Source organism: Lissotriton helveticus, chromosome 3_1 (genome assembly GCF_964261635.1).
Source record: "Lissotriton helveticus chromosome 3_1, aLisHel1.1, whole genome shotgun sequence".
NCBI classification, from domain to species: Eukaryota; Metazoa; Chordata; class Amphibia; order Caudata; family Salamandridae; genus Lissotriton; species Lissotriton helveticus.
Window position 1 is genome coordinate 4,027,858 of NC_136061.1, and position 22,042 is coordinate 4,049,899.

Sequence of the window (22,042 nt, forward strand, 5' to 3'; positions counted from 1 at the left end):
ACTATTCAGAAGGTGGTGGGAAGGGTGATCATAAATCGCACAGAATCTTGGCTTGTGGATAAAGGCATCTTGTCCCATTTCCAGGCCGGGTTCAGAAGCTATATAGGTGCAATAGATCAGGTCTTCAGATTTTGTGCAGTCTGTTGGAAGTCAGTGTTAATTACCAAGGGCAGTCTATACCTGGCTTTTATAGACTTGAAGACAGCATTTGACGTTATTCCACGGACTAAGCTTTGGTCGGTCTTATCCGATATGGGGTTTCCTAGTTACCTTCTACAATTCATTATTAAACTCCATGAAGGGAATTATGCCAGGATCCGCTGGGGATCCCAGGGCCAACTGACTGACAAGATTCCGGTAAATAGGGGAGTGAGACAAGGGTGTGTGATGGCTCCAACCTTGTTCTCCCTCTTTATTAATGGGGTGGTAGACCATTTGAGGGAGGACCCGGCTGATGCCCCCGTCCTTGCAGGAGAGAAAACTCCCACTCTCCTCTTTGCCGATGATACCCTTCTCATGTCTAAATCCCCTATGGGTCTGCAGAAACTGCTTGATCGTTTCTGCAGTTTTTGTAAAGACAGGGGGTTGACAATAAATACTTCAAAAACAAAGTTGATGGTGCTAACTACTAAAAAGAAACACAGGAAGGTTAACCTCTTGTTGAATGGCACCGCGTTGGAGGTGGTACAAGAATTTGATTACCTCGGAGTAAGACTTTGTAACAATTTGAGTTGGTCTGCCCATATCACTAAAATGGTCTTAAACCTCAAAAGGGTTGCAGGAGTTATTCTTAAGAACCAGCGACGATCCATTAGTAGACCCATAGCCCCTACCCTGGCAGTTTATGAAGGGAAAGCACTGGCGGCGGCAGTCTATGGTTCAGAACTTTGGGGTGCGGAAAACACAAAAGTTTTAATAGTGGCGGAAAATAAGTTCATTAGAGACATGGTTTCGCTACCTTTATCGTCCCCCTTGAAACCTTTATTTTTAGACCTGGGAAAAAAATCGATAGCTGATCTGGTGCAAATCCGCCCGCTGTTATTTTGGGTTCGTCTCAGAAGGACCCCAGAACTCTCTAACTATGCTAAGGTTTTGGATGAGTTGATTAGTCTGAATGTAGCCAATAAAATTAAATGGCTGAACAATTTAAAGAGGCTTGTGAAATCTATAGGTCTGGAGGAGAGTTGGATTTCACAAATGCCACCCCCAAAAACAATTGTTAAAAAACTATATTGGGATTGGGTTGTAGCAAAAGAACTTAGGAACCCAAATTGGGGCCATTTAACTAGCACCTTCCTTGACCATAAGCCCCTTAGAAAGTTAGAGCCCTTTCTGGACTTTATCCAGGTCCCTCACGATAGAACACTGTTTCTGAAGTTCAGATACGGTATTTTACCCCTCAACACATTCAAAGAAGGCTGGAAGGGATATAGTGGAACAGAGATCAAATGTCCAGGTTGTCCCTGCCCGAAAGAATCATTGGGCCACTTCCTATTTGCATGTGTAGCCTACAAAAAACCAAGAGATAGGTGGTTGAAACCTGTTTGTAGGAATTTAGGGGTGAGGGAACATAGATTAGCCATGCGTATCATCCAAATTAATGTCACTTCAATGCACATGATTTGTGGGGTGGCTAAATATGTGGCGAATGCATGGTTCATCAGGTCAAAACTTTTGCCCACTGTCTGAAATTATTTCTATGTAAAATTTATGCCAATTGTCTGAAATTATTTTTATGTATAGTTTATTTTGGATATTGTGTGTTGTACTTTTATGAAACTTGTTTCGAATAAAGTAATTTCAAAGGAATGAATTAGTCAGGAAAAGAGTCGTAATTTACAGAATACATATACACTATTAAAAATCATAACATACATAAACGTAAACCAGGAGCTAGATAAATAGAGCACCGAAAAATCAATAGCAATGCATACATAAACATGCCTTAAAACAAAATCAAGATTAACCATACAGTAAAATAGTCAATTAATACAGCTAATATCGGTACACTCAACATGGAGAAATAATTGATAAAGCCACCAATCAAATAACAGCTTCCAAATGGGTAGTGATTTTGCCCCAGATTTGTTGACCAAGCTTCTTTTTCCTATGCCCCTTAAGGGCATATAGACTATACTCCATATTATGAACTGCAAAAAAGCGTGCCCTCCATAATTCGAAAGAAGGCGGTTCCTGTTGTAACCACCAGGAAGCTATTACAAGCCGATAAACTGCTGTAACTAGAAATATTAATTTTACATGATGTTGTAATAGATCTGGCACTCTTAAACTCATTTCTACACCTAATAGTATCTGTGTAGCACTTAATTGTAATGGCCTACCCAAGATGGCAGATAAATAATTCTCGATCTTAGATAATAAAGTTGTTAGTCGCGGACACCCAAAAAAAATATCAAGGTCATCCGCAGATGGATATCCGCAACAAAAGCATTTCCCTATAATATCGCCCTGCCATTTGGAGATCTTATCGGGTGTGTAGTATAAGTTAAAAATGGATTTATAATGCTGTGCAGATAGCTTTGCCGAAAGAAATACATTCATAGCCATCTCCAGAGAAATTTCTATCCATATATCCTGTCTCCCTAGTTTATTCCCCCATTTAGTATTTTGTTGATCTAAATCTTTCGCCTTAGTTCCTAACATATGACCATATAGCACTCCTATTTTTGCCTTTTTTATATTATCTTCAATTAAAGAATTCGCTTGAAGATTTATTGCTTTCTGAGATAGAAAATTCCTGATTTGCAAATACTTTGCAAAATCCTCCCTGGGAAGATGGTATTGCTCCCGAAGTTGCTCAAAGGATTTAAGAGAGCCATCTCTATAAAAATCCCCCAGCAACCTTAATCCTTTTTTCCACCATACATACACCACCCGATCCCATAAGTCAACTGGCAAAAATATAGGAGATGTTAATGGTGTATACCAGGAGATTTTCTCTATACCAAACATTCTCCGTAGTGTTCTCCAAATCTTGTATGCAGCGATCATAACCTTAAAACGTGTACGTTTGTAATAACTCCATTCCTGATATAAGAATAAACAATTTTTAGCCTTTACACCTAATAGCATCTGACAGATTGACGGACTCTCTGCCAAATTTGAAGGACCTATCCCTGTTAACAAAACATTCATGCCTTGACGCATACTGGCATAATAATATAAAGTGAAACCAGGAACCGACCAGCCTCCTAAGTTTCTTGGTAAGATCATATAGCGGCCGGCACGGCGAGCCTTACCCCCAGCCCACATACAACGCATACAGAGAGTCTGAAGCTGTGCCAGGCTTGCTAGAGAAATTTCTAAAGGAACACACCTGAAAAAATCTAATATTTGTGGCAATATCATCATTTTTAATAGACTACAGCGACCAACTAACGAAAGATGTAGACATTCCGCATGATCCAGCTGTTTCCGCACTCCTAATATTAGATCCTCCCAATTAGACTTAACCAGAGCCACTAGAGAGACCCTTAGCTTGATCCCCAAATAAATAACCTCTTTACAAACCCGCAAATCAGAGTATTTTGGCAGATTAGCACATAGTAGCTGGGTTTTGGCTGCATTCAACTTATTGCCAGCAACTGCCCCAAACTTCGCAGCTAAACATTCGCTATCCTCCATTGCAACTGCAGGGCATGGCGTGACAATTGCAACATCGTCCGCATAAGCAAGGACTTTGAAATAATAATTTTGTGTGACTACCGGAAAGATCCTAGAACTAGATTCCAGCATTCTTAAAAAGGGCTCAATATATAATGAAAATAAAAGAGGGGAACAGGGGCAACCCTGTCTGGTGCCGCTCTGCATTTGAACCAGATCAGACACGAGTCCCATGGTACTAATACGGGCATTAGGTTGGAAATAAAGCGTCTGAAGTGATGTTATAAAATCAGGGCCAAACCCCCTTCGCCTCATTACGTCCCATAAAAAGCACCATGAGACCCGGTCAAAAGCCTTTTCGGCATCTAATAAAATTAAACATAATGGCTCCTGAGTAACACTAACAAAATCAAATAAAGTAATCACTCGGCGGACATGATCCGCCATTCCTCGCTGCGGGATAAACCCGTGTTGTATGGTAGAGACTAAATTAGAAATTACACCGGACAGCCTATTCGCCAAGATCTTCGAATAGATTTTCCCATCCGCATTCAAAAGCGAAATTGGGCGGTAGGACCCAGAGAGGTTCGCAGGTTTTCCTTTATTATGAAAGACTACTATAAATGCCTCACTCCAGCTCCCCGGAGGTGCACCCGTCTCATCGTCGAAAGGAGATCGGTTTTTAGAACAGAAAAAAAGGTCTTATACATTTCCAGGGGTAACTTATCTGGTCCTGCAGCCTTGCCGCTTAATAATCCATTAACTGCCAATTCTAGTTCTTCTAATAAGATAGGTGCCTCTAGACTTTCTCTCTCATCATCAGAAAGATCTGTAGTACTATATTGACTGATGAGAGTAGCAGACTTATCCGTATCATACTCATCTCCTTGATATAGTGATTCATAGAATTGCCTAAACACCTCTAGTATGCCAGTTTCGTTATCTGCCAGATTAACTCTTGAGTCTCTTATATTATCTATCCGCTGTGTTACTTCCCTTAACCTTAATTTCTGAGCAAGGCATCTGCCACTTGCCTCCCCATACTCATACTGGTTTTGTTGTTTAACGAAACATTTTTTTGCACTTTCCTGCGACCATTTCAGGTTGAGCCTTGCCTTAAGTCTAGCCACTAACGTCATCTGATCCTCTATATTCCCCCGAGAACGTATACCCTGCACCAATAATTCCTCAGCCTTTATTAACTCTAGATACAGCTCTTGTAGTTTTGCCGCCTGTTGTTTTTGATTGTATAAACCAAAGCTCAGGGCCTCCCGCCTAAATGCAGCTTTGAAACAGTCCCAGACATTGCCCACACTGCTAGTCCCCCGATTGATATTAAAAAATGTTACAATCCACTGTTTCATGTATTCAAGAAATTGCTGCTCCAATAATAGCTTGCGGTCGAAAGAAAACACCCTTGGTCTAATAGGAGTTACTATATCCGCTATGGAGAGAACCACCGGTCCGTGATCGGACGTAATTCTAGGATAAACCTGGATGATGGCCGATTTCAACAATGACTGAGGAGTTAGAAAATAATCAAGCCGAACTAACTTACGATGGGTAAAGGAAAACAATGTATACCCCGGAGCCTCACCCCTTAAAAAAGCCCATGCGTCCACCACCCCATGTGCCATCATTAATGCCTGCAACGCCTTAAACACCTGTTGCTTCCGGCCACTATACTTAACTTCTTTATTACATAGAATATTCGGGGCTAAATTTATATTTAAGTCTCCACAAAAAATCAGTGGTGTAGGCCAAGTAGCTAACCCAACATTCAAAAACTCTAAAGTCGATGCTTCATCAAGATTTGCCCCATAAACAGCACACACCGTAAAGGTTACCAGACCTACAACACATTCTGCGATTGCCCATCTTCCTAAATCGTCAGCTAAAGTTTTAACTGTTTTGCCTATATGCCTCTTTCCCATAATTGCCACCCCTCTCGACGTACCTGAGTACTTAGTACAAGCAATAAGATAAAATCCCAACTCTTCAAGCAATCGGCGTATTGACCATACAATATGAGTCTCTTAGAGACGAATTATATCACAGTAAAGGGCACGTAATTCCTGTGCAACCCGGCGTCTTTGATCTATTGAGTTCAGCCCCTTAACATTCAGGGTGCCTATCCTAATACCCCTACCAGCCATTTAACTTTATCAATCTTCACTAAACTAGCTCCATGTACCGACGGAAAACAAAGCATACTTTCAACATAATAACTCATTTCCGACCAATATTCATGTATTATTTTATATTTTTACCCTGCCCTCCCAACAGAACCCCCCCAACTCCGCTCCAAAACCCCCTCCCCTCCCTTCCCCCAACCCTCCCACCCAAAATGAGGCTTAAGGACTATGTTGTCAGCGATGTCGGGTGCTTTGACAAACACCAGCCCCCCATTGACACTCCCCGCCACCATCATGTGCCCCTCTTTCCCATATTTGACTAATCATATCTCATCGAACCGAGTAAGAAAATAGGGAGAATTAACATACCATCTTCTATCCTGTCTTTATCCAACTAATATTATAAACTTTGCATTCACATAGATTCAAGCATCATGACACATTGCATATGCAATTTACACCTTCTCATACTAGCGCAATTTTATCATTGCCTATTTAATAAAGAAGAAAACAAGACAGATTGTCTGACTATGATCAACAAAAAAAAACCATGACACTATCTTCTTGGGAAAGAGAGGAGGACAATCAAAAGAGAAAACTGCAAACAACCACATGGTGATTCAGCCCTCACTATAAAGTAAAGCAGACAGAGTGCACCCCACCCCAAGGGTAGCGTGCCCACTACAGGTACAACATGTATAATGCTTCCACTTTTTGGCACTCTTCTCCAAGTCCGTTAAATAGTCCTGTGCAGGCTTAGCAGAAGTAAAATACCTCGTTTGGCCTTTAAAAATTACCTTTAATTTAGAGGGATTAAGCAAGAAGACCTGAGCCCCCTTCTCTTGAAAAGGCGCAATCAATTTCCGCATTTGCCATCGTTCATTCACAGTAGCAGGGCAAAAGTCAGGGCGAATAAAAAACTCACATCCCATGCCACTCCGTTTTTTTCCAGGGCGTGCCAAATCGTAGAGTGCTTCACGTAACAAATAGTTGTTCAAACATATTAATATTGCCCTGGGATATGAATTCTGGTCATCCTGGCGTTCTTTCCCATGTTGGCGCATCGCGAAAGGATTCCTATGTGCACGTATCACTTCCATTTCCCAATTACATACACTCAATTCTGGGAAGGCTTCTTTAAACAACTGAACGATGAACTTACGCGGATCTGTTCCTTCTCTTGTTTCAGCTATACCTAGTACGCGTACATTATTACGCCGCACACTGTTCTCTAAATGCGTTAACTACCAGTCTAGGTCAGATTTAGATTTTTCCAAAGTTTCTATAGCTGTTTGTTGCTTCACTAGAGAGTCCTCAACAGAGGAGACTCTTTCCTCTACTTCGACCACCTGAGTGGTAACTTTTGCACAAGTCTTCAAAAGGCGTCGTAAGTAAGCATGGGCAGATTTTGCGGATCCACGATTCGCGGATTTGCGTATTCACGGATCGTGGATCCGCAAAATCCGCGGATTTTGCGGATCGGCGGATTTGGGGCGGGGCTTCCATGTCAGGATCATTGTGCCAGATTGAACCCTGCCCTTCATATTTATTCAAGAAGACGCCACCGTTTTGTGCCATACCTCTACTCAACTAGAGTACTTTCTACTAGATAATCAGTAAGTGCTACCTCGTTGGGTAGATGTATAGTGCTTTTACTACACTACAGCTGCCTAAAGTGCCAGAGAGTTGTCTACAGCGACCAGGTGTGTGTTACTATGCAATCGCGCCGAAGGGCGCAGGGGTCCCTTGAGTGAGCTGTCCATCATAGTGGGTAAATGGCGGGAAGACGGTGCACACCGCGAGTGTGTGGGCGGGGCCAAACGGACGGGGCTTCCATGCGAGTGCACATGCCTCTTGTGTGCATTAAAGCAAAGGTCAGAGACCGATCAGAGCAACAGATGAAGATACAGAAGCTCCTGGCCACAGGAACAGCACGAGGATTGCGCTCGTGAAAGTCAAGGATGCAAAGGCCTCTGTCCAGCATCACAGCTGATTTGCGATGGTATATTAGGGAAGAAGGCACATCTGCCTAGCCTTGACAACGCTCACAATTGTTTTTGGGCCAATGAATGAGTCACTGAATTTAAGCTTCAACTAGGGCACATGCTTAATCGATATCTGAAAGTGCTTGCGGTTGAGGTTTAATTTTTGTGCCAGGACCGTCGTGCCAGAATGAACCCTGCCCTTCATATTTATTCAAGAAGACGCCACCGTTTTGTGCCTGTTGTAACTAATTTACGATGGCGCCGGCAAGCTGCCAGTGCCATCCTAAAATAGTTACTAAATTAGCTTCAACAGGAAGCTCGAATAGATAAAATAAAGCAGATGCACGAGCGCCTGCTTGATTTTATCTATTCGAGCTTCCTGTTGAAGCTAATTTAGTAACTATTTTACGATGGCGCTGGCAGCTTGCCGGCGCCATCGTAAATTAGTTACAACAACAGGCCAGGAAGGCTTGAACTTTTGGCCTCGGAATCCGTTGCTCGCGGATTGCGAATTTTCGGTAAATTCGCGAGAGTTCGCGGATCGCGGATTTACCGAAAATTCGCAAAATCCGCGAGCGTAGCGGATTTTGCGCTCATCCCTAGTCGTAAGGTGCTCTGAAGTTTCCTTACGGCTCCCTGAGTGCGTATCCCCTCAGCTTTTGTTTCACTACGATGAGCCATGATAGTTTTATATATCAGACCTAGAGTAATTGAGTCCCCTTCAAAGTCCTCATCTAAGTTAAGCTGGATTAAAGGCGGCTCCTGGTCGTGCTGATCATGCTGCAAACCTTCACAAGTCTGCCCGATTTTCCTTACAGTATCATGAGATACAGATTGCTCATACTCATCCATATCATTATCATCAGGGAGGTCACCCCACTCTCCTAAATTACTTGAGCTGTCCAGTTCATGTTCCTTATCCAAGACTGTCGTTAAGTCTGACATTGAATAAAATTTGCCGTCAGATCCAGCATACTCAGATTCTGTACCCTTATCAATAGCCTGGAGAGGGGGCTCGCAGTTAGATCCTTGTAATGAATTGCCGTCCTCCTCAGCCGCAATCATTGTTGTTACTATTATTGGCACTGCGTTCTCTCCACTCGCTGCCGGGACTTCATTTCTATCATGACCACTCTGTCTATCCATAGGCCCTCCAGGAGTAACACTAACAGTGGCAGAGATTGCACACTAGGGGGCCCCCCAGTAGCTCGCCCCGCATATTCACCAACAAATGCCGAGTCTGGTTTAGGAACCGTTTTTACTTTTGCCCCGCGCTTCTTATCAAAAATTGGTGGTACAGTCTTTTGTTTTATGGGCATCTCCAGGACCTGGCACTGACTCTGACTCAGGCTCTGGGGTTGGGGAGCTCCTTGTACATATGATATTGCTTTCTGCCCAGTCTGAATCTGAGTTTTGCTATTTTCACAGGCCGTTTTTTCAACACCGGTATCAGCGCTAACTAAAACAGTCTTAGCAGTAGCCCCTGCAGCGCTGGCTTTCATAACGATGGTCGAGGCAAGATGGCAGCCGCTGAGGTGGCCGCGTGAGGTGCTGAGTGCAGCGCTAATCCGGATAGTTCTGATAATGCACCTAAAACCAAACGGAACACAACGAAAAGCGTTATGAAAGCCAGCTTGGAACCATTTTCATGGCCTACTACTCGTGCAATTTGCTGTGCCAGGCCCATCACTACTTATGGTGTTTGCTCTGCTGAGCCCATCACTACTTGTGGAGTATTCTGTGCTGGGCCCATGAATAAATACTTAAAAATGAGTTAACTTCTTGGATTTGTTCCACAAATTTGAGGTGTTACACAGTGAGTGCCAGTCATTTTGGCAGGGTGGGGCAGGTGGACGACACAAACATACACTCACTCACTCACACCCATGGATTCACCTTTATTTATACATACATGCACGCACCAAACATTCATAAGATGAAATGTATTTGCCCAGCAGCTCCCGGAGAGGAAAATTTCAGAGGTCCGAGGAGGGTTGGCACTTCTGCCTTCTCTCATTGGCTGACATATGGTCAGTCAATAAGGGAGGGCAGCAGTTCCTCACTCCTCACAGAATGGAGGGGTTCAGTGAGACTTGCTGACCCTACCCACTCTGTTAAGAGATGTCATTGATTGATACTCTGCTTAAAACTGAATGCCCAAGCCTAAGTCAATCAGTGAACCTCTCCCTCATCGTGAGGGCAAGGGCCTTGAGGCATTTTTGACTGATGAGGTCTCATCCTCAGGGGTGTGAAATCCTCAGCTTGGCAAAGTTCAGCTTAGGCATTTAGGGCCAGATGTAGGTAATACAAATTTTACCACCCCTTAAATACCGTTTCACACAGACTCTGTATTACCGAGTAGGAAAATGAGATGTAGGTAAAAATGCCGGTAACAAATACCGACTCGGTATCTGTCGGTAATCGGAATCGGTATTTTCCGACTCGGAATATACCTACACGGTAAAATCCGAGACGGAAAACCCCAAACTGATCCACCGGTGCCTTGGCCCATAGGAATGAATGGCAACTCCCGACCCGGAAAATACAGAGTCGGTAAAAACCGACCCGGTATTTACCGTGTCGGTAATATCCGTCGAAGATTTTGAAACTGAAAAACATGTGTGCCTGTGAACCAATCAGGTACTCCAACCACACCCAAATCCAAAGCCACTGGGGAACTAACCAATCAGATCCAAGCACCACACCCCAGTACCTGGGACAGGCCACGCCCATGCAGGTGCAGAAACCAACAGTCAGGAGAGCAGGAGGACAGAGTGTGGAGCAGCCTTTCCTGAGACAAACAACACTGCAAGATGGAGAGCCAGGAGGCACAGAGAGATGCTGCAGAGCGCAAAAGGAAGCAGAAATTCAGCCAGGAGGACCTGCAGGTGCTAATTTCCGAGATTGTTAGACATTATGGCAAAATATTCGGAAAGCAAACTCTGCATGTTGCAGAATCAATCAAACGCAGCACCTGGTTGGACATACAAGGCAAGGTAAATGCCATTGGTGTCACCCACCGTGACCTTGAAGACCTAAAAAAACGGTGGTATGACATCCGCATTATCACCAAGAAAAAACTTGCTGCCCACCGCAAGGAAAGTGCTGCAACAGGGGGAGGAAGAAACAGAGCCCCCAGACTCACCTACATCGAGGAGATGGTGGCATCCACCCTTGAGAAGGAATGCATTCACGGCATCGGAGACGCTGACAGCTCAGCAAGAGGAGCAAAGAAACCAGGTAAGAAGCAAGAACATTATCATTTACCCATTTACCTATTCCCCTCACAGGACAAATCAGACTCCACAACAGGTTTAACTAATGTCCTGCAATGCATCCTGGGAAATGTAGTCATGTGTAGATACCTCAGAGCAGTCAGCGTGCATTGCAGCAAGGGGAGCAACAGACAACTAGCATAGGCAAATGAGAGACAGGCAGAAGTGCAATAGAAGTGTATTTAATCTCATGACACAGGTGAACAACATCACTGACACAATGTCCATGTCTGTCCACAGGAGAGTCAATGCGCAGCACAGCAGAGGTTAGAGAGAAGAGGAGGGAAGGAGCCGGACCGAGCACATCTCACGGAGGTAAGGACCAAGAGCAGGCAGCCCGATACCTGAGGAGGCAACTGCAGAAAATCCACAATCCCCTCTCCTATTTGGTAGTCAGGACACAGGAGCGGCTGAACAATCACCCACCCCCACATCACCATCCCCAGTGCTGGGAAGAGTCAGGAGCCATGATGTGCCCCCTCGCAGAATACTGCAAACATCATCGGAGGAGGAGGTGGAGGGTGACACACAGGACAGAGGCAACACCGAGCAGCAGCCCAGTCCCAGAGTCACGCGGGCCAGTGTCCGAGGGCGACGGCCACGGGAGGTAGAGGATGTGTGTCAAGTTCAGGGTGTCTTCTGCGGACTGGAGGCCACCATGGTGAAGGTGCAGCGCCTGCAGGCAAAAGCAATGATGGGGGTTCAGAGGCAGGCACGCACAACAAATACAAAACTGGAAGCAGTAGGCAAGGGCATAGGGGAAATGGCAGAAAGCATGCAATCTATGGCGTCAGGAATATCTGATATTACACAGTGCATGACTGTCCTGTGTGACAAATTGGACAGGGACCATTTAGAGAGACGCAAGGCCCGTGTGGATGTGCGACAGCAAACCAAGGCCCTGAACTGGTTTGCCACTGCTACCACTGTGCTGTGCAGACGGTCAGTGACGATGCAGGATGCTATAGTGCAGTGCTGCAACAATTTAACTGAAGGTATGGCCAGGATGACCTCTGCTATGGAGCTCGTGCTCGTGCATCAGACTGGCACTGGAGGTGACACTTGTGCTGCCGAAAGCGAGGGGTCCACCAGCAGGAGTGGTGCAAGCACTCCTGTGCATGACTTACGGAGGAGTGGCAGGCGTCGGGGAAGTGTGACAGGCCAGAGTGAGAACATTGATTCACAGCCACAGCAGCCCCGCCCTGTGGCCCGTGGCCACAAACAATGACTTTGCCCTCCACCCAAGGCTGTAGTCACGGTGGTGTTAACCGTGACAACACACTCATGGAGTGTTTGATATAGTGAGCCGAATGTGAGCTAGCAATGCTGTGGCGTAGTGAATATTAAACTACTTACACAAAGTTACATTCATGCCTGTGTCTCTTTACTCACTCAGAAATATTGTTGTGTAACCTCTTCCCGTCTCAGTCTCCCATCTGTAGCTGCTGCTGCCACTGTAGCTTGGGGCTCTGCCTCCTCTGGGTCGTCATCAATGTCCTCATGATATGTGAGCTCCACCTCAGTGCCTTGCTTGGTGGCGAGATTATGTAACATTGCACAGGTCGCTATTATTTTGCAGCAGATGATTGGGGTGTACTGCCGTGCACCTCCACTCTTGTGGAGGCAGCAAAACCTGCTCTTAAGGAGTCCAAATGTGCGCTCAACAACATTTCGTGTGGATCTGTGAGCCACGTTGTATCGCCTTTCACTCCTGGTGGATGGGTTGAGGTAGGGAGTGAGCACAAAGGACCGCAGGGCATATGCACTGTCGCCTAGGGGGAGAAAGATAGACATTAATTGCAAGTACATGAAAAGTAGATCTGATGTGAATGTCAGGGTGTGTCATTGTGATTTACCTAGCAGGTATCCATTTCCAAATTCTCCGGCAAGTAGGCGTGTGTATATTCCACTATTCTGGAATATGTAAGAATCATGGGTACTTCCGGGGAACTTGGCTACGATGTCAGTGATGAGGTTCCCTGCATTACATATGACCTGGACGTTGATGGAGTGCGTCGATTTGCGATTCCTGTATATGTGCTCTGTGGCTGCAGGTGGACAGAGTGGGACGTGGGTGCCATCGATGCAGCCTATCACGTGAGGGAAGTGTGCCAGTTGATAAAAGTCTGTCTTGGTTTTAGCTAATTCTGCCGGTGTAACAGGGAATGAAATATAATGCCCCATCCTCTGCATCATGGCGTCAAGAAACCTCCTGAAGAAGCGGGACAGGCAGCCCTGGGACACGCCACCCACTACAGCTATCACACTCTGGTAGCTCCCTGAGGCCAGCAGGTGTAAGCTACATAGCACCTGGACATGAGGTGGGATGGCATGGGCCCTGGGTGTTGGGTGGTCCAGGAGTGGGTGTAGGTCCCTGATCAATTGCTTGATGGTGTCTGGGTGTAGCCTGTACCTCTGCAGTATTTCAGGCTCTGTCAGTTGGAACAGTGTTATCCTCTGCCTGTACACTTGTTCCTCCCTTAGCCATTCTCTCTGTCCTGCTGCCTGTAGTCTCTGCCGTCTTGCTATGATGTAAAAAGCCGCCATCATGGGTCCTGAGGTGCATTTTGGGACTTTTGTTATAGCCCTCCCTTGGTTACCACCTGCTTTCAATCCATGGTAAATACCGACTAAAAAATACAGTTTTTCAGCAGATTCGGTATTTTTGGGCTTACCTACATCTCCAAGGGCAAATATTACCGTTTCTTATTTTCCGAGTCGGAAAATACGAACTCGGTATTTATGTATACGGTAGATTCCGACACGGTATTTTTACCGGGTCATTATTACCGAGTCGGTATGTTTCCGACTCGGGTTTTCAATAATCGGTAATTAATGGCCTCCTACATCTCATTTCCTGGATTCCGGTCGGTAACGGCCGATTTTACCGGTTTTCGGCCGTTACCGGAGGGTAAACGCCTACCTACATCTGGCCCTGTGTGTTTGTCTAGCTCCTGGCTGCCTGCCCTGAACAAGAAGAGTGTCTGTAGGCAGACATTTGCTCAGATTGACAGACACTCTTCCTCTCTGGAATGATTTGAGAGGGTGTTGCCCCTTTGCTCGGAGGAACAAGCCGCAGCTGGAGCTATATAAATTACAGTTGACTGCAGCATCTCTCTCTCTCCTGTTGCCCAACGGCTCATCCAGAACCTCAAGTTGTGTGGAATGGGAATGTTAAACACCGACAGACCATATTTCACCCATTAAAACCACACTGCACACCCTCTTTCCTACAATAAAGAAAACAAAGATTTCTTACCAAGAATTAAAAGAGACAGTGAAGAAAAAATAACACATTAAAAGTGATTATATTCATCAACCATATAAATGTGGAGTACATACATAAAAAAGAAAAAAGTGGATATATAAATTCACAAATTTATCTTCAGCAACAATGCGTGAGCATTGGGGCACTATTATATTTTATAAAAATAAGAGTATACCTTTTTAAGCAGCAGGAAACCACTATTTCATTTCATCCTCTTCATATGCATAATCCTCCAATCACTTAGGAGGTTTCCCACATCTTCTGTTTGAATTCTCACCCCCCTCAGAGTTCTGGTTTTTCACCTCTTCTCACCTACAAAGCTCATCCTGATCCACAACTCTTACACTGCTCTCCGGTGATCTATTCAGTGACTTCTCCGAGTGAGCGTCCAATGACACAGCATTCTCATTTCCACAAGTTCATGAACATTTTATTCTTCATCATCAATATTCATATTCTACTTCATGACAATACATCTTCGAACACATATCATATTCCAATGCGATTGAGGTTCGATACCTTCCCAGCACTCACTCACAGCATTCTGTAAGGCCTCAACAACTTCCTTGGCCTCATAAATTGACTTTTCCCCTTGTAAACTTTACTGTGTTTTTTCACACAAACACACTGTCCCAGTTGTATAGTCAGTGGTTTGACATTATTTCTGGAATCAAACTAAAGTGTATATGTATCAAATGCATCTTTTTATTTTGCTTCTCACCACCTTCATAGACCATCTCGACCCCAGATTCAAACACCTAGAATTTCTCATCCTTCTAGGATTGCGTCCTCTCATGAGCACAAAAGGAGAAAAGATGTTGGCTTTCTTTAACAACTGGATTAGTTTTTTCCATCAGCCCAGCATTTCCACTAGCAGTGAGGGCCTAGTTCCATGTTTCAAATCAGACCTTTTTGAAAATAGTTATCACTCAAAAAAGGGGCTGGAATAACTTGATTGGTACAAATGTGATCTACAAATTCTAAAATGGAGTGAGTATCAGCTCGGCCAACAACCTTTACTATCAGCCTCCAGTAAAACTATGATAATGTCTATAGGCATACACTCCCAAGATTCCGTCCCTGAAATAAAGGGGATATGAGAGTTTTTAAGGTGTGGTCTGCCGTGGGACATGCTGGATATTTGTTTGGTCCTCTCTTAACACTAAAGTCTATACCAGGCCCCAAAACAACATTTTAAACCTCATTTAGTTCCTGAAACAAAGGGGGTTTAAGAGTTGTTAAGGTTTCGTCTGCCGTGAGACACTGGATACTCTCTATTTCCTCTCTCTATGCTCAAGTTTATGCAAGGCCACCAGAACAACATTTTAGCACCTCATTTAGTTATCAGGATACCAAAATGCTCAAGCTAGTACCCTCCTTCCACAGGATTTCAGGAAAAACAACACCCTACTCTCTCGTTATCACTATATTATCCATTAACAACTGAAAAAATGAAATGAAATGAAAAAAGAACTTAGTTAAGCGCACTGTGGCCAAACGGCTTCCTGGCGCTGGGGGGTAAGGGGGAGGGGAGGGGGGGGAAAGGGAAGGGAAGGGAAAAAAAACGGGTTCGGCACTGCAGACAATGGGACTAACCAGGGAAGGCCTGAAGAAAAAGAAAGGTTTTTAGTGCTTTTCGGAAAGCCGGGTAGGTGGGAATTGATCGGATAGAGAATGGAAGGCTATTCCAATACTGAGGGGCCAGCACCGAGAAACGGGTGCCGCCAATGCGAGCTTTACGGTAGCGGGGGACTTGAAGAAGAAGTTGAGAGGACGAGCGAAGAGTGCGAGAGGGGGTGTAGGGAGTGATCAAAGAAACAATAAACAGAGGGGCAGAGTGGGTGAAGGCTAAAAAGGCTAGGCAAGCTAATTTGAAAGAAGAACAAAAGCGTACAGGAAGCCAGTGAAGGGACTTGAGGACAGGCGTGATGTGGGAAAATTTGGGAAGATGAAAGATGAGCCGGGCGGCCTGGTTCGGATGGCCTGAAGCCGGCGCATTTCGTAGCCGGGGATGCCGGAATAGAGGGCATTCCCGTAGTCTAGACGGGAGGTAATGACGGCTGAAATGATGAATTTGAGGGCGTCAGTGGAAAAGAAGCGGGATATCTTACGAATGAGGCGGAGGGATAGGAAACAGGATGAGATTACAGCACTAACTTGGGAATGAATGGAAAGGTCACTGCTGACCTTGAGGCCTAAAGTACGGACAGTGGGAACTGGAGTAGGGGGAGTGCCAAGAGAGAGGGGCCAGTAAGAAGGGGACCAGGGATTAGAGGGACCACCAGTGAGGACAAGCTCCGTCTTGTCGGGGTTTAATTTGAGGTGGTTCGTGATCATCCAGTCCGAAATAAAAGTTAAAGTGGAACTGAAAAAGGAACAAGAGTAAGCATGGGCGTAAAATCCGCTCCGCTCGCGGATTTTTCGGATTTTCGGCAAATTCGCAATCCGCGAACTCTCGCGAATTTGTCGAAAATCCGTGAATCCGCTCGCGGCGGATTTTTTGCTTGGTTGCGGCGCGCGGCGTGGTGCACGGCGTTCACTTTCCGTCATTTTAGCGTTTGCCGAGTTGTTTTTCTTTGCGAGTGACGCGCCATTTTAGATCTTGCTGCGTGTTCCCGCAGGAGTTTGTCGCCCGCGAATACGTACTCGCGGCTTGCCACCTTGCACAGCACACCTCGCGAACACGTAGTTGCGGCGGAAAGGAACAATCTCGCACTTGCGAAATAGAGATTTTGCAATTTCGCACAAGAAAATCACCAGCAAACAGGATAAACCTTCAGAAAATTATGATTTTTATCAGAATCACTCCTCAGGTTGACATTTGCATGGCCTTTTTTTTTGCAAGGAGTCCATTTTGGGGGGGGGGGAGGAAGGAAGTGCCCCACAGTCTCCAACTTCCTGTTCCTGTCCAGCAGGCTCCTCCCAGTGCTTTGTCCATCTCCTGGTCACTTTCATTTGGATCTGGAGCTGGAAGGATTACTTTTTGTGGGTGCTGCTGGATATTTGGATTTGAGGCCTTTTTGACTGTCTTTGGATCACTTTTGGATTAGAAATCAACTTTCACAAGTAAGTTTGTTTGGGGCATTACAGTTGCTGCAAGTACAATTTTTGAACTTTTTCAGAAAATTAAATAAATTATATTGTGGGTAGCCACAGTATCCAGTAGGACCAGGGTTGGTTATGGGTGCATGATACAACTGTTTTGTTGAATTTAAACACCATTGAGGCCATGGATGGGCTGGGATTGTGCAGATTTTATTGTTTTTTGTCGTTTTTTTGGGCCTGCTGGTGTGGCCCTTTGCCCAGGGGTGGTGAGTGAGTGTTGCATGGGCCTAGTCTTTCTGTGGGGTGTCTTCTTGAATTTAAACATAATTGAGGCCATGGATGGGCTGGGATTGTGCAGATTTTATTGTTTTTTGTCGTTTTTGGGGGGCTGCTGGTGTGGCCTTTTGCTTGCCCAGGGGTGGTGGTGGTGCATGGACTGAGTGTGCCTGTGGTGTGGTCTCACTCTCTTTGATGTAAACATCATGGATGGCATTGGATTGTGGTCATTTCTGGCTGTTTTTCAGTTTTTTGGGGGTGTACTGTTGATGTGGACTGGCCATGTGGGTGGTGGTGGTGGCCATCTTGAGTGCTGGCTGGTACAGGCAACATGTGCTTGGGGTGTAAGGGGGCCATTTTGAGGAGAGGCAGTGTCTGAGGCCTGCACTTATTTTGCCTACTTTTCATCCCTTATGCCCAGGGGTAGTGAGTGTTGCATGGGCCTAGTGTTTCTGAGGGGTGTCTTCTTGAATTTAAACACCATTGAGGCCATGGATGGGCTGGGATTGTGCAGATTTTATTGCTTTTTGTCGTTTTTTTGGGCCTGCTGGTGTGGCCCTTTGCCCAGGGGTGGTGAGTGTTGCATGGGCCTAGTCTTTCTGTGGGGTGTCTTCTTGAATTTAAACATAATTGAGGCCATGGATGGGCTGGGATTGTGCTTATTTTATTGTTTTTTGTCGTTTTTGGGGGGCTGCTGGTGTGGCCTTTTGCTTGCCCAGGGGTGGTGGTGGTGCATGGACTGAGTGTGCCTGTGGTGTGGTCTCACTCTCTTTGATGTAAACATCATGGATGGCATTGGATTGTGGTGATTTCTGGCTGTTTTTCTGTTTTTTGGGGGTGTACTGTTGATGTGGACTGGCCATGTGGGTGGTGGTGGTGGCCATCTTGAGTGCTGGCTGGTACAGGCAACATGTGCTTGGGGTGTAAGGGGGCCATTTTGAGGAGAGGCAGTGTCTGAGGCCTGCACTTATTTTGCCTACTTTTCATCCCTTATGCCCAGGGGTAGTGAGTGTTGCATGGGCCTAGTGTTTCTGAGGGGTGTCTTCTTGAATTTAAACACCATTGAGGCCATGGATGGGCTGGGATTGTGCAGATTTTATTGTTTTTTGTCGTTTTTTTGGGCCTGCTGGTGTGGCCCTTTGCCCAGGGGTGGTGAGTGTTGCATGGGCCTAGTCTTTCTGTGGGGTGTCTTCTTGAATTTAAACATAATTGAGGCCATGGATGGGTTGGGATTGTGCTTATTTTATTGTTTTTTGTCGTTTTTGGGGGGCTGCTGGTGTGGCCTTTTGCTTGCCCAGGGGTGGTGGTGGTGCATGGACTGAGTGTGCCTGTGGTGTGGTCTCACTCTCTTTGATGTAAACATCATGGATGGCATTGGATTGTGGTGATTTCTGGCTGTTTTTCTGTTTTTTGGGGGTGTACTGTTTATGTGGACTGGCCATGTGGGTGGTGGTGGTGGCCATCTTGAGTGCTGGCTGGTACAGGCAACATGTGCTTGGGGTGTAAGGGGGCCATTTTGAGGAGAGGCAGTGTCTGAGGCCTGCACTTATTTTGCCTACTTTTCATCCCTTATGCCCAGGGGTAGTGAGTGTTGCATGGGCCTAGTGTTTCTGAGGGGTGTCTTCTTGAATTTAAACACCATTGAGGCCATGGATGGGCTGGGATTGTGCAGATTTTATTGTTTTTTGTCGTTTTTTTGGGCCTGCTGGTGTGGCCCTTTGCCCAGGGGTGGTGAGTGTTGCATGGGCCTAGTCTTTCTGTGGGGTGTCTTCTTGAATTTAAACACCATTGAGGCCATGGATGGGCTGGGATTGTGAAGATTTTATTGTTTTTTGTCGTTTTTTTGGGCCTGCTGGTGTGGCCCTTTGCCCAGGGGTGGTGAGTGTTGCATGGGCCTAGTCTTTCTGTGGGGTGTCTTCTTGAATTTAAACATAATTGAGGCCATGGATGGGCTGGGATTGTGCTTATTTTATTGTTTTTTGTCGTTTTTGGGGGGCTGCTGGTGTGGCCTTTTGCTTGCCCAGGGGTGGTGGTGGTGCATGGACTGAGTGTGCCTGTGGTGTGGTCTCACTCTCTTTGATGTAAACATCATGGATGGCATTGGATTGTGGTGATTTCTGGCTGTTTTTCTGTTTTTTGGGGGTGTACTGTTGATGTGGACTGGCCATGTGGGTGGTGGTGGTGGCCATCTTGAGTGCTGGCTGGTACAGGCAACATGTGCTTGGGGTGTAAGGGGGCCATTTTGAGGAGAGGCAGTGTCTGAGGCCTGCACTTATTTTGCCTACTTTTCATCCCTTATGCCCAGGGGTAGTGAGTGTTGCATGGGCCTAGTGTTTCTGAGGGGTGTCTTCTTGAATTTAAACACCATTGAGGCCATGGATGGGCTGGGATTGTGCAGATTTTATTGTTTTTTGTCGTTTTTTTGGGCCTGCTGGTGTGGCCCTTTGCCCAGGGGTGGTGAGTGTTGCATGGGCCTAGTCTTTCTGTGGGGTGTCTTCTTGAATTTAAACACCATTGAGGCCATGGATGGGCTGGGATTGTGCAGATTTTATTGTTTTTTGTCGTTTTTTTGGGCCTGCTGGTGTGGCCCTTTGCCCAGGGGTGGTGAGTGTTGCATGGGCCTAGTCTTTCTGTGGGGTGTCTTCTTGAATTTAAACACCATTGAGGCCATGGATGGGCTGGGATTGTGCAGGTTTTATTGTTTTTTGTCGTTTTTTTGGGCCTGCTGGTGTGGCCCTTTGCCCAGGGGTGGTGAGTGTTGCATGGGCCTAGTCTTTCTGTGGGGTGTCTTCTTGAATTTAAACATAATTGAGGCCATGGATGGGCTGGGATTGTGCTTATTTTATTGTTTTTTGTCGTTTTGGGGGGGCTGCTGGTGTGGCCTTTTGCTTGCCCAGGGGTGGTGGTGGTGCATGGACTGAGTGTGCCTGTGGTGTGGTCTCACTCTCTTTGATGTAAACATCATGGATGGCATTGGATTGTGGTGATTTCTGGCTGTTTTTCTGTTTTTTGGGGGTGTACTGTTGATGTGGACTGGCCATGTGGGTGGTGGTGGTGGCCATCTTGAGTGCTGGCTGGTACAGGCAACATGTGCTTGGGGTGTAAGGGGGCCATTTTGAGGAGAGGCAGTGTCTGAGGCCTGCACTTATTTTGCCTACTTTTCATCCCTTATGCCCAGGGGTAGTGAGTGTTGCATACTTGCATGTCCCTAGTCTTTCTGTGGGGTGTCTTCAATGTAAACATCATGGATGGCATGGGATTGTGCTCATTTTTCTGTGTTTTGTCGATTTTTTGGGGTGTATAACTGAACTGATGTTCCTCTGTCTTCCATTGCTTTTAGGTGCACAAGAAGACTCAATAGAACCACCAGTGCCAGGAAGAAGTCCTGCAGCGGTGTGTGCAGCATAACGTCACGCGACGTCACGTCTGGACACAGAACCCTCTGCAACTCGTGCAACTGCTGCCTGCTGACCTGCTCTGAAGAAGATGGCCCCAAAAAAAGTAACCCGTAGCTCCTCTAGCAAGAAAGGTGCCAGTAAGGAGCAGAAGAAGCAAGTTACCAAGGACACTGGTGTGCCGCCCGCCCCTTTTTTTGGGAGTAAAAAAAAAAGTATGCCTGCAGCAGCTGCAGCGGGATCTGCTGGGGACCAACCTGGCAGCAGCACCCCCGCTCCATTGGGCTCAGTGCCACCACCACCACCACGCCAACTTAAGTCCAAGCCCTTGAGTGCTGCAGAGGCAGCCAGTATACTTCTTTAATCACCATCGACCAGTGATGTTGGCTCATCGCAAGAAAGCAGCAGCAATGTCCCTCAATCAACACAGGTTGTTGTAGCTCATCTGACGAGTGTTGAACAATCACAGCCGCAACAACAATCACATGTGCAAGTACAAGCCCAAGTACATGTGGAAGGAGAGGCAGCGCAAGGAGATGCGCAAGCAGAGGTGCATGGAGGGTCACAACAAGTGCCCACAATAGTTGTTCCTCCCGAAGTAGGGGCACATCAGGAAATCGACAATCAAGGCGAGGTATCATTTGAGGAAGCCACTCCTCCTGATGATCCTTCATTGTCTTCCACACCCCTAGCAAGGAAGAGATCAAGGGTGGTGTCTACATCCTCTTCAAGCACACCTCCTTCTGATGATACGGATCAAACTTGGGAACAAACAAAGGTAGTTAAGCGTAAAAGGAAGCTCGTCCAAAGTCTCAGAGTTATGGAGTGTGATGAGTCTCAACAAGAAGTGGCGGATACTGCTGCTGATGAAGACTCTGCCAACGACGACCCAGTCATCATAAAGGTCACTGCAGCCCCAGCGGGCATGCAGCAAACAGACATTTTGACCCTAGCCCGAAGAGCTGCTGAGCGTGATGATGATGTTGTCGATGAGGAGGCAGTGGAAACACCACAATCATTGGAGTTAAGTAGTACACCA